This window comes from Nicotiana tabacum, chromosome 7 (assembly GCF_000715075.1).
Source record: "Nicotiana tabacum cultivar K326 chromosome 7, ASM71507v2, whole genome shotgun sequence".
Classification (NCBI taxonomy): domain Eukaryota; kingdom Viridiplantae; phylum Streptophyta; class Magnoliopsida; order Solanales; family Solanaceae; genus Nicotiana; species Nicotiana tabacum.
The window spans coordinates 93,902,827-93,916,825 of record NC_134086.1 but is presented as its reverse complement, the minus strand read 5'-3'; the positions used below and the strand labels follow the sequence as shown (position 1 = coordinate 93,916,825).

The 13,999-nt window shown below is 37.9% G+C and overlaps 1 long non-coding RNA gene across 1 annotated transcript; it reads left to right on the top strand.

Moving 5' to 3' along the window:
* The first annotated feature begins 3,552 nt into the window (after window positions 1-3,552).
* On the top strand, window positions 3,553-6,751 carry LOC142182735 (uncharacterized). Its single transcript, XR_012711747.1, has 2 exons — window positions 3,553-3,956; window positions 6,507-6,751. It is a non-coding gene; the product is annotated as an uncharacterized LOC142182735 (long non-coding RNA).
* Window positions 6,752-13,999: the final 7,248 nt, after the last annotated feature.

Genomic DNA, 13,999 nt, shown 5'->3' with positions numbered 1-13,999 from the left:
GGTAGGTAGCATCTCGAGTCGTTCCTTCCGTTCGCAGCACATGGATAATACCTCCATCCGTTTGGCATCAACTTCTTTGTCGGGAGTCTGCTTGGATATACCGAACCCGAGGAGGTTCCTGAACGGTTGTCAAAATTGTTAAAAGTGAAGTTCCAGATTATTTGTGGTTTATTGCTAGATGATTGTGTATGGATATAAATCTTATACAATTTTGCGAACTGCAGTAAGCGTAGTCTTTGTTATAAACTTAGGATAAGCATCACTATTTCAATAGCTTAATGTGGTTGATTATTTAGGCCATTATTCAAGTCTTGATCCTTGTTTTAATTCATTTTAGTTTACTAATAATGAGGACTTGTCCCATTTAATAGCTAAAAATGCAAATATGGCCTTGAGTGTTGTCGATGTTGCTTACTTGATAGAATTTGTAGTTGTTCATGGTTCAAATGTTTATATATTTCAATAAAAGCTTGTAAGTGACTAATTAAATCATCACGATTATGGGTACGATTTCCGTGGTATAGTCGTGATACCTAATCCCCAAAATCGGGTGTGCATTTCATGTAACCCGATCATAACAATTTTGAAAATTAATAAAATAAACATGTCGTGAATCGCGGGTGCATTTTATGTAGCGTGGTCCGCGGTGTGTTCCAAAACAAACAAGTGTACGACAATCGTAACTTGTTCAAGAAATAATTTCATAAATCCTAAAAAGCGGTTAACAATTAAAAGCGGTTAAAACAATTAAAAGCTGTTATAAAGTTAAAAATGCTCAATAGGTTTAAAACGTGTAGTAATAAGTTAATAGGCCAATTATTAATAGTTCAAGCGACTGTGCTAGAATCACGGAACCCGGAAATGTCTAACACCTTCTCCCGGGTTAACAGAATTCGTTATCTAGAATTTCTGGTTTCGCAGACTTTTAAATAAAGGTAATTTTCCTCGACTTGGGATTTTAAAATAAACCGGTGACTTGGGACACCAAATAAATTATCCCAAGTGGCAACTCTGATAAATTAAATAATCTCATTTCGAATAATGTCACTTTAATTGGAAAAACTCTCTTATGCCCACCCTCGGGTGGTAAAAAAGGAGGTGTGACACGCGGTATTCTATTCATCTGGGTGCCACAAAGATGTATCAAGATCTGAGACAACATTATTGGTGGAGGAGAATGAAGAAGGACATTGTGGGATTTGTAGCCCGGTGTCTCAATTATCAGCAGGTGAAATATGAGCATCAGAGACATGGTGGCTTACTTCAGCAGATGGATATTACAGAGTGGAAGTGGGAGTGCATCACCATGGACTTTGTAGTTGGGCTCCCACGAACGTTGACGAAGTTCGATGCTATTTGGGTGATTGTGGATCGGCTGACCAAGTCCGCGCACTTCCTTCATGTGTGTACTACCTATTCTTCAGAGCGGTTGGCAAAGATCTATATCTGGGAGATTGTTCAAATTTGCATGGTGTCCCAGTTTCTATCATTTTAGATAGGGGCACTCAGTTTACTTCACAGTTTTGGAGGTCTGTGCAGCGAGAGTTGGGTACTCAGGTTGAGTTGAGCACAGCTTTTTACCCTCAAACGGACGGGCAGTACGAGCACACTATTCAGATATTGGAGGACATGTTGCGCGCTTGTGTCATTGATTTTGGAGGGTCATGGGATTAGTTTCTACCTCTCGCAAAGTTTGCTATAACAACAGCTACCAGTCGAGTATTCAGATGGCTCCATATGAGGCTTTGTAAGGAAGGCGGTGTAGATCTCCAGTTGGTTGGTTTGAGCTGGGTGAGGATAGGCTATTGGGTACAGACTTGGTGCAGGATGTTTTAGACAAGGTAAAGGTGATTCAAGAGATGCTTCGTACAGCGTAGTCGTGACAAAAGAGTTATACTGACATGAAGGTGCGGGATGTGTCCTACATGGTTGGTGAGAAGGTCTTGTTGAAGGTTTCACCCATGAAGGGTGTTATGAGCTTTGGGAAGAAGAGTAAATTGAGTCCTCGGTTCATTGGACCTTTTGAGGTGCTTCGAAGGATTGGGAAGGTGGCTTATGAGCTTGCTTTTCCACCCAGCTTGTCGAGCGTGCATCCGGTATTTCATGTTTCTATGCTCCGAAAGTATATTGGCGATCCGTCTCATGTTTTGGATTTCAGCACGGTTCAATTAGATGATGATTTGATTTATGATGTGGAGCCAGTAGCTATTTTGGGCGTCAGGTTCAAAAATTGAGGTTGAAGGATATAACTTCAGTGAAAGTGCAGTGGATAGGTCGGCCCGTGGAGGAGGCTACCTGGGAGACCGAGCAGGAGATGTGGAGTAGATATTCTCACCTATTTGAGGCTTCAGGTGTGTTTTTTGACCCATTCGAGGACGAACGTTTGTTTAAGAGGGGGAAGATTGAACGACCCGACTGGTCGTTTCATGTGTTACCGCTCCGATTTTTCCATTTCTGCTTCTTATTGTCTTATTCAGTGGTATTATGTGTTATCGGGTTGGTTGTCTCGGGTTTGGAAATGTTTTGGTAAGGTTTGAGACACTTAGTCTCTTTTGAGTAAGCTCAAGTTGGAAAAGTCAACCAGATGTTGACTTGTGTGAAAAAAGGGCTCGAATGTGAATTCTGAAGGTTCGGATATCTTCAGGAGATATTTGGGACTTACGAGTGTGATCGAAATGTGTTTTGGAGGTACGGAGTAGATTTAGGCTTGAATTGGCGAAATTGGAATTTTGGCGTTTTCCGGTTGATAGATGAGATTTTTATATAGGGGTCGGAATGAAATTCTGGGAGTTGCAGTAGGTCCGTTGTGTCATTTGGGATGTGTGTGCAAAATTTCAGGTCATTCGGACGTGGTTTGATAGACTTTTTGATCAAAAGCGGAATTTGAAAGTTTTTAGAATTTTTAGGCTTGAATCTGATGTGATTTGGTTGTTTCGATATTGTTTGAGGTGTTTTAAAGATTGGTATAAGTTTGGATGGTGGTATATGACTTGTTCGTGCTTTGGGTTGAGTTCTCGGGAGCCTCGGGGTGATTTTGGATGGTTGGTGGAAAGTTTGGAGTTGAGTTTTGGCAGCTGAAGCATTTTTGTTGCTGTCATAACCGCATCTGCGGTGGGAGGTCGCAGGTGCGATGCCCGCTGTGAGCACGTGATTTTTGCCTTACATAAAAATAACTCCTAAAAAATAGACCAAAAATAATTTTCATTAATTTTAGGAATTTTTCTCTATTTACTTGCATTTCATGCATTTTTAACATTTTTAAATCATAGAAAAATCCTAAAAAATTGATTTTTACATATTTATCTTTTAGTCTTTAAAAATTAGAATTTTTTCTTTAGTTTTAAGTTAATTAGTTGTTTTAATATTAAAAATAAATAAAAAATTTAATTTATACAAAAATAGCCTAATTTATGTTTTTAATTAGTTAAAGAAAAGAAAAGGAAAAATAAAAGAAAAAAAATGGGGAAAAGAAATTGACTTAGTCTTGGTGTATTAGGCCACCCCAAAGAACAAATACATGGCCCAATTACCTTATACCTACCCAGCCTAGACCATTGACCCATTAACTCATTCCTTCTTTATACCCTAAATACACATTATCTGAGGAGGGGCTAGACAAAAAATCGAAAAAAGACCCTTACACTAAAAAACGACGCTCTCATCTTCTCAAAAGAGAAAAAAAACAAAAAATTCTAGGAGCTATCACCCCCAATTCTCTGAAAATAACAGACCCCTCCTCCTTCCTCTTCTTATCTCACTAGCACACACACACGTAGATAGCGAAAAGGGGAGATCCAAATCTGAAAAAAAAAACTAAAAAAAAAAACGAAAAGAAGAAGGAAGACAATAAGATCTTGAATCCATTTTGTACTCAAATATAGTTCAAAATTGAAGTTGAACTTTCTGGGTTTGAGTTGAATTTGAAAGCTGTTGTTCCTGTTGTAGAGAATCGAGAGGTAAGCAACTTCTTTTTTCCACTCTCGCTGAATCATCGACCTTCAAATATATAGCATAAAGATTTTTCTTTTTCTGCGCACTGATTAATCACGCCAATTCTATTTTTTATTTGATGAGTAATTTTTAAATGAATCGAGTTGCGTTGCATTGTGTAGCATTCGTAGAGGCACAGAATTTTTCGCACAATGAATAAATTAATCGTTTTGAGCAAAGTGTTGGTGTTTAAAATTCCGAAGAATGTTTGTTGCTCATTTATCCTCGTTGATTGAATTTTTCTTTTGTGAAAGTGTATGCACAATAGCATTGATCGTCAATTTTGATAAGAATACTGTTGCGGTTTGCTTGGTTATTTTAAGTTTAAATTATTATTTTTTAGTTTGAAATTAGGTACTGTAAATGAAATTTTCGCATTTTTTTTTTGTCTTATGCAAATCTCACTCATAATTTTGGACTAAATTGGAGGCTAGCAGTCTTTGTTGTGCAAAGATGCTTCATGACACAATAAAAATGGTACAACCATCAGTTTTGAGAAATGGTGATTTGGTTATATGAAAACAATTGTTTAAGAATCGGTGTTCGTGTTTATAAAATGTTTGGAGTAGCAGTTAAAGCTTCATGTATATGTGGTGTTTAATTTTCAATATCTATTAGTTAATTTTTTATTTCAATTGTTATGTACATATGGTGTCTGATTTCCTTCCAACAATCTCAACTTAGAAAGAAATAATCTATGAATGTCCGTAGTTTGCTTTAGTTGAGTTAAAATCCTTTGAACTAATTTAAGGGGTGCCATGCCAAATAAAACCTCAAAACCCAGGGCCCTCACTTAACATTTTTATCCTTAGACATCGAGGCGCGCCATTTAGTTGAATTTTTCATGGCCATCGCAAAGTTAAAAGTGCGTAGTTGCTTTAGGCGCGCTATTTAAAACTACCTTCCTAAAATCGGGTGTGCATTTCATGTGACCCAAATCCAAATACGAACAACGTTAAATAAAATATGTCGCAGATCGCGGGTGCATTTCATGTGGCGTGACACGTTTTAGATGACGTTGAAAACTTCCTTTAAAATAATTAAAGCGGTTTAAAGTTAAAATGCACATAAGCTTAAAAGTGTTTTAAAATCAAATAATAGGCCAATTTTAACAGTTGAGCGACCATGCTAAAACCACAAAATCCGAGAATGTCTAACACCTTCTCCCGGGTTAATAGAATTCCTTACCCGGATTTTTGGTTCGCGGACTGTAATACAGAGGCAATTTTTTCCTCGATTCGGGATTTGAACCGGTGACTTGGGACACCATAAATTATCCCAAGTGGCGACTCTGAATTTTTAATAAATAAATAATCTCGTTTCGATTGTCACTTAAATTGGAAAAACTCCCTTATATACTCCCTTCCGGGGGTGTAGGTAAAAAGGAGGTGTGACAGCTCTGTCGACTCTACTGGGGATCAAACCCAGAATCTCTGGTTCTGGGTTCAAGAATTCGAGCTTGGAATAATTATTATATTTGGCTTTATTTATTATCTGGTTTTATTACATGTTTGGGTCTAATGTGCTAAATATTTCTTTTTACCGCTTTGATATTATTTGGACTGTATATAAATTGTTACTAAACCCTCCTCTCTCTGAGTCTTCTAAATCATCCAGGAAGTGTGCACTTCGTGTGACTTCTTTTCTGTTAGAGTTATATCCCAATTTTAGAATGAGGTTCGGACAAGTTGCAAAGTCGGTAAGCTTTTGTATTCCCGGTATGCTACCCCCCTCGGCTCGAGCTGTTCGATTGGGTAAGCCAGGTCTAGAACAAATAAACTCAGGTTTTTAAACCTAGAATAACATAGTCTCATGCCGGATCCCTAGTAAGAACACTTGTTTACATCACGTGCATCTGACTTTGGGGACTCAACACAGGGGTTGGGTCCGTTTAGGACAGGTGTACCCAAAATAACAGACTATCTTGATGCATTTTATGTGCTACATGTTGCATTTCTTCAAGGGTAAAAGGGTCATTTGGCGGATCAATGATAGTTGAGGACAAATGGAAAAATTAAAAAATGAGAAAGAAAAGAGGTTGAAGTATAAAAATAAAGTAAGTGGGGCCCAGTTGTAATTTTCTTGCACACCTTTTAAAAAAAAAGAGTTTGCATTTTCTCCGTCATATTTTTTAAAAAGAAATGGAAAAAAAAGAAAATCCAAAAAGATTTTTAGATGTTTCATCATTTTTTTTTCAAAACAAAAGACAAAAAAATATTTTTTTTCTTCTCTGAATTTAGTTGTTATTTTTATTTCTCGCCCGTATCCAATTTGTCCGAACTACGCATACCTGGTTCTTGTCTTTCAGGGCGTGATACGTAGGCAACCCACATAGGGTCCGGTCTTCCTAGTAAATCTTAGGGTCTTGGCTTTGCGTGATCTTAGCCAAATTTTGCACTTCTAGCCACTTTTTGGCTAAATAAGTCATTTTGCAAAAATAGCCTCAATCATGTCTTGCATGTGTCCAGTAGCGAGTGTTATTGTCTCACATAGTGATTTAAAGTTTTCTCATACAGGTGTGGATCTACTTACCGGAGTTTGAGCATGACAGACATCCCAAGACCATCCAGTCAGGATCATTCAGGAGTTGCTTAAGGGAATTTTTCTTTTTGTGCTTTGAGTCTGTTTTTCTTTTTATGTTTTCTTTTACCTTCTAGTTTTGTACAGTAATGTCGAGTTTTTTGTTATTGTAATTACTATTTTCGTATTGAAAAAGTGTGTTATAAATCAAAGAACCAAGAAGAAATTTTGTGTTTTCACATTTCCGTTATAAGTTTCTTTAGAATACTAATTCTAGAAAAAATAATTCCCTTTGAGGTGATTTTTCCTTTAGGAAATTAATATCAAAATAAAAAATGTTTTTATATTTCTTTTAGTATATTAAGACTAAAAATTCAAAAAAAAAAGAATTTCCTTTTAGTACCTTTTTAAAAGTTTTCTTTATGGTATTAATCTCAAAAATCCAAAAAGATTTTTCTTTTGAGGTTCTTCTTTGGGAAATTAATGAAAAATGAAAAAAAAATATTCTTTTATTTTTCCAAGAACTTTAGGACATTGTGCATAGAAGAAAAAATACATACATCATCTTTATCTTTAAAGTTTCTTTCTTAGGTAATCAAAAACCGAAATCCAAAAAAATATTTTTTTATTTTATTCATTTCTCGTTTCGAAGTCTTTCTTCAGGGATATCAAATGTAAATTCAAAATATTTTTCTTCGGTTTATTCTTTAGATTTCCTTCCGAAAAAAAAAAGTCAAAAATATTTTTCTCTTCTAGGATTCTTCCTTAATAGAGTATTTGTTTCAAAAGAAAAAAAATCTATTAAGCTTGAGTTTAGAATAAGTTATAGAACATTAGGTCTAGAAAACTCACATTAAAAAAAAAAGATTTACTTATTTTATTCCTCTTTTCTCATCAGAGTAGTCATTAAGGTAACAAAAAGGAAAAAGAAAGTGAGCACGTTAGTTTGTTTACTTTATTCTCGATCTTCCCGAACTACACAAAGATCTGATTCATGCGGGGTCATGATACGTAGGCAACCTACATAGGGTTCGATCGAATCATTTTTTTAATTTTATTTTATTAAAATAAAAAGAAAAAAAATAAAAAAAAAAGAAGACAAAAAGAGGATAAAGTTGTGGGACGTGAGAAATAAGAGGAAAGAAAAGAGCGATAGTCAGTAAGAAAAAGAAAGGAAGAAAAACGAGCAAGCCAAGAAGTGCTAGAAAAGAAAAGAAAGAGAAGATTGAAATGAACAAAATTGGGATGATGCCAAGTGACCTTGTGACCCTCGAAGTCATTCTAGAACTATTAATTGTTGCTAGGTAAATTGCACGCAATGTGATATTTTATGGTTAAATGCCCCAACGCTAACGGGATGACTCCATTTTGTTCTTTTTGATATCTTCATAGCAGAAAGGTGGTTGATTTGTGGTTCTCGAAGTAATAACTCCTCTCCACAACATAAAGTCAAAAGGCAATGGCGGACAACAACAAAATTGGGTTGGTTGATACCGGTACCCGAAAGTAGTTGGTTGAACAGAACACTGGTTTGGCTGATGAGGTAAGGATGTTAAACAACACATGACGGACATGTATCAAGCTTGGATGACTGGGAAGGCACCACCCCCGCCACCACCTAGCCTCTTAGATGTTGTCTTTACCTAAACTCCGGTCATAGTGCTGGATGATCCCCCATACTCTCCAGATCCACCCGTTTATCACAGCTTTCCCAACCGTCCTAGTAGCTCCATCACTCATCCTCCAATTACCTTTCCCCAAAATTGCCCTCCTATCATATATACTATTCCCAACAATGAATATTCACTCAAAGCTCATGATGCCCAATACTACCCCGCAGAGGTTGCCCACAAAGTTCCTGACTCATACAAGAAGAGCCATCAGGATGAGCTTCATGCTGAAAATGAAAGGTTACATGAAAAGAAGGGCGAGGTGAGATATCCAGGAAGCTGAAGGGCACAGGACAGTCTTTAAAGAACAAGCAAGGAATGGGAGACCAGGGTAACATGGCTTACAAAGAATTTTCTGTGTCCCCTGATGTTCGCTTGCCCCCAGGGTTTAAAGTGTCAAAATTTAACTTGTATGATGGGTGTGGAGATCCGGTAGCCCACCTGAGGGTTTATTGCAGTGAAATGAGAAGTGTTGGAGAGAAAGATGACTTGTTGATGGCACATTTCAGTAAGAGCTTGACTGAGGCAGCTTTGGAATGGCATAATCGTCAAGATGACGGTAAGTGGCCTACATTGGGTGACATGGCTCAAGATTTCGTTTGATACTTTCAATACAAATTAGGCGTTACCCCAGACCGTTCCTCCCTATCTAAAATGGAAAAGAAACCAGAGGAAAGCTTTAGGGAGTTTGGGCTCATATAGAGGGAGCAAGCTGCTCGAGTCAGTCCCCCGATTGGTGAAGAAGAAATGGTTGAGCTTTTCCTACAAGCCCAAGGGCCCACCTACTTCATTCATTTGATCCCGACTTTGGGTAAGCCTTTCAATGATGTGTTAAAAATGGGGGAGATGGTAGAAGAGGGAATCAAGTCAGGCAAAATCATGAGTTATTCGGCATTGAAAGGTACCATGGAAGACAATCAGAACATCCCAGAGAGAAAGAGAAATAGAAAACATGATCCGCTGGGAATTCCTGCTCAACACTCTCAGCCTCGACATCGGCCCCATGGATATCTTTGTGCACCAGATGACCCTCCCTAATGTTACTTCTCTCCACAAGACCCCAAAAGTCGTACGTCAATTTCCCAGTACCCTGTCCACGATGCACCACCATATGCTCCACACCTACGAGGCCCGCGATGACCCACACCACTTCCCCAAATGTCTTACCCACCCCCTCAAGCATATCAGCCACCTGCCCGCAAAAGGTTCCAACCGAGGCCAGAATATAAACTGACTAAAAAAAGAGAAGGCTCTCACCCTTATTGGAGAATCATATGCTAGTTTGTTCCAAATGTTGAGGCAATTGGACATGTTGAAGCCGATTCAGATAAAAATGTCGAACCCTCTGCCAAAGAAGTTTGATTTTTCTCAAAGGTGCGCATATTGCTCTGATGCCCCGGGTCACAGTATAGAAAAGTGTTGGCACCTGAAAAAAGCAATCCAGAAGCTTATTGATGCAGGTGACATTGTCGTGCAAAATCCAGATGCAGAAGAAACTAGCCAAAGTCCATCGCCTGTGCATAATGAGACACATATGGTGGGCATGATTCATTTTGAAAAGGAATATGAGAATTCTTCTGAGATCCTCGGAGGTCCATGTGCTACGAAGCTTTCAACGCATCAGAGGTTGATCCTAAGAACGAGCCGGCTAAAGGGGCCCAAAAGCAATTTGCTAAGGACAAAGAGATGAAGACTTGTGAAGGTTCTAGCAATGTTGATGTTGAACTCAGTGGATAAGATGCAGATCTTGGTAACTGGAAAGATGCTCCTCTCTTGGTTAGCTGGGGAGGAGTCTTGGTGGTTTATTTTGTTGTCATTTCTGTTATCCGAGTTATTTTCAGGGTTGTAATTCGGATATTATCTTGTGACTCAAACCCTTCTATCCTTTTATTTTGCCTAGTTCGTTTAGTCGTAGTAACTCGTTTAGTATTGTCTAGGTTTGTTGGAAGGTTGTAACCACGTTGTAGTTTGCTTGTCTTGTTGTTCGAACTATTTCACCATCTTTCTAATGCAATTTCCTGTCTTCTGTTATTTCTCGTCATTTTTTTTGTTTAGTTCTCTCCTCCTTTTATATTTCTTTTTTTGCTGACTCTAGTGACATGACATGCATGCGTAATTCTCGGCCTGGTCTTAAAAGGTAATTTAGTCACAAAGCATCAAAAAAATTTTGAAGATGATAGGGACATTTGAGGAAAATAAATGAAGGGATTTTGAGATCACTTTAAACCCGAATTGTGTGAAACTGGGGCAGATAAAACATAGAGAAACACTATTGAAATGCATCCTGTCGCATTAGGTTGAAGCTAAAGGCAAGTTTGACCCTAATTGGCATGGGTCGTTCGTGGTGATGAGAGTGTTGTCCAATGGTGCTTTGTATTTAACAGATGTAGAAGGCAAATGTGTGGATATGGCTATCAATTCTGATGCAGTCAAAAGATATTATGTGTGATTTCTTTGGTTTATTTAATTGTGTTGTTTGTATCTGGCATGCTTTGAAGATTGGAATGACGAAGGCATTTTATTCTGCTATCTAAACACTTTATCATTTGTTACCCTTTTGAGCCTTATTTATTTTCTTTCATATCCCTCTTTTGGAATCAGAAGCAGAGTTAGAAATACAAATATAGAATAAAAAAAAAAGAGGAAAAGAGAAGAGAAAGAGAGAAAGAAAAATGGGAAAAGAGTCAAGAAAAGAAAAGAAAAGAAAAGAAAAGAAAAGAAAAAAGCAAAAAAAAAACAAGGCAATTCGTATGTCATGAACTACGTTCGACCTGATTTCTTTTAAGGAAATGTAGGCAGCCTCACGGCTCGGTCCATTAAAATAAAAATCCAAAAGTCCCCAAGCAAAGAAACTGGGGCAGAAGTTGTGGTTGTTGTAAGAAATCTAATTCCAAAAGTTGTAATTTTGAACCCAGTTGAGTTGTTTTGAGCCTTTTGATACCTTTTCTTTCTAACCTCATCCAAAAGCCCACATTACGGTCCATAGAAAGACCTTCCGATCAGCCTTCGAGAGATGCCGATGCAAGCAAGTAGAGGTGAATCATATCAGGGGCAACACTCCGGTCCAAACAAGGAAAATGAAAAATGAGAGAGTCTTATTGGTGAAAACCTTCACAGGTACCATAAGGCGACGGTGAGTTGAGATAAAGAACAAAATGAGAGAGACTTGATGGTGAAAATCCTTCGGGCACTACAAGTCGAGTAAGGATCATGAACCAGATTGGATCATTGGAGCATTGAAGCTTAGTTTCATGGTTTAGGGGTATAACAAGAGTTGAACATCATACTTGCATTGACAGAATAGGCCACGGGTGCATGTCATGGTCATTAGAGTTGTTATTCAGATTTGATAGGTTCCTACTTTGTAGTTTTCTTGTTAGGAATCATCTCTTTCTATTTTTCTTTACTTTGTTCCTTTTGTCTTGTTTACTTCCTATTCCTGAGTCTGTTTGGTAAGAACAAGTGAGAAATGACTTCAAAATTTATCACCAACTTTCCAAATTTCACAAAACGGGATCTGGTTAGGCATCAAAGTGGCATAAGTCAGGAAGGAACAACGTGGGCACTGAGTTGGTAACAATCAACATGTTTTGGGGTTCGTGTGAAATACAAAGGTTTGGTATATTAAATTATGAACAATGCAACAGATGGAGGGTGTAGGGTGAATGGATCGAAGGTATTTCCTGTGATAAGATTAACAAAGAAAGGGGTTAACCAGTGACAAGCAAGGTCTTCCAAGTAGAAATCAAAGTTATCATGGCAAGTGATGGAGAAATAGACTTCAAGTCCAAGGCCAGTGATTTAAGTCAGGAAAGAACAGCATGCGCACTGGGTGGATGACAATTGATGTGCTTTGGGATTCATGAGAAACACAAATAAATTTTTTTATTTATTAGATAACAATAGTTAGCATAAGTCCTACTGTAGGGTAGTATAATTTAGTCGTAAAAGTTGTCACTCTTAATATAAGACTTGATTTTTGATTTTCAGGCACCTCCTAGATAATGGGGTGTAGTTTTAAGACCCTCTTAGATAACAAGATTTAGCGGAAATCACACCTTTGGAAGATATAATGTAGATTTGAAACCGACGTTTAATTAAGAGTTGTCAGGACCCTCCTGGATAATGAGATTTAGCTTTCAAATTCATAGAGATATTTGGTGACATGATTCAATTAACACTCATAGATGCGCCCAACACCAAATTGGGGCAGGAAAATTTCTTTTGTTTTGTTTGTTTTGTTGTAATTAGGTTCAAAGGCAGCAGTTTCAGATGAACAGTTCAAGTTCGGCAATCAGGCGCCCACCTAGAGAGCACGGGAATACAGTTAAAGTTTTGGCAATCAGGCGCCCACCTGGAGAGCACGAGAATACAGTTCAAGTTTGGCAATCAGGCGCCCACCTGGCACGGGAATACAGTTCAAGTTTTGACAATCAGGCGCCCACCTGGAGAGCACGGGAATACAGTTCAAGTTCAGCAATCAGGCGCCCACCTGGAGAGCACAGGAATACAGTTCAAGTTCATCAATCAGGCGCCCACCTGGAGAGCATGGTAATACAGTTCAAGTTCAGCAATCAGGCGCCCACCTGGAGAGCACGGGAATATAGTTCAAGTTTCGGCAATCAGGCGCCCACCTGGAGAGCACAAGAATACAGTTAAAGTTTCAGCAATCAGGCGCCCACCTGGAAAGCAAGGGAATACAGTTCAAGCATTGTAATCAGGCGCCAATTGGAGTGCAAGGGAGTACAGCTAAGGTTTTGGTAACCAGGTGACCACCTGGAGAGCAAGGGAGAACAACTCCAGTTTTAAGGAAGGGAAACAATTTAAGTGACGGTAATCAGGCGTCCACCTAGAAAAAAGGAAAGCATCTCAGATTATAATTCGAGCTCAGCAATCAGGCACCCACCTGAAGAAAAGGGAAAGTGTCTCAGATTACAATTCAAGTAGGCAACAAAGGAACTTCACCGGAGAACACAAGTCAATAAGGCAACAGGAACCACAAGACCAAGTTTGAAGATATAGATAGGATTCTTGTAATACATAGATCGTGGTTTAGTCCAGCTTCTTTTATTTTGTCGTGGTGTAATAAAGAGTTCAGTAAGCAGTAGCAGCAGCAGCAGCAACAGTGAAATCACAGCTTTTTGGTAGTCTCAGCTACTAAAATTTCCCGAACTACACTAACCTGATTCCTTTATAGCCAAAAGGATATGTAGGCAACCTCGGGAGCAGTGTGCGGTCAAATCTTTCAAAAATACTTCCCACGGAGTATTCAAACGGGCAAAAAATTGCCTCGTATCCACTCACTTTATCTTTGCACGAAAACCCTTCAGGTTTCCGAGCAAAGAGGGGCAGCTGTGAGCACATGATTTTTTCCTTACATGAAAATAGCTCCTAAAAAATAGACCAAAAATAATATTCATTAATTTTAGGAATTTTTCTTTATTTATTTTCATTTCATGCATTTTTAACATTTTTAAATCATAGAAAAATCCTAAAAAATTGTCATTTTTACATATTTATCTTTTAGTCTTTAAAAATTAGCACTTTTTCTTTAATTTTAAGTTAATTAGTTGTTTTAATGTTAAAAATGAATAAAGAATTTTAATTTATAAAAAAAATAGCCTAATTTAGGTTTTTAATTAGTTAAAGAAAAGAAAAGGAAAAAATAAAAGAAAAGAAAAATGGGGAAAAAAAATTAACTTAGTCTTGGTGTATTAGGTCACCCCAAAGAACAAATACAATGGCCCAATTACCTTATACCTACCCAGCCTAGACCATTGACCCATTAACCCATCCCTTCTTTATGCCCTAAATACACA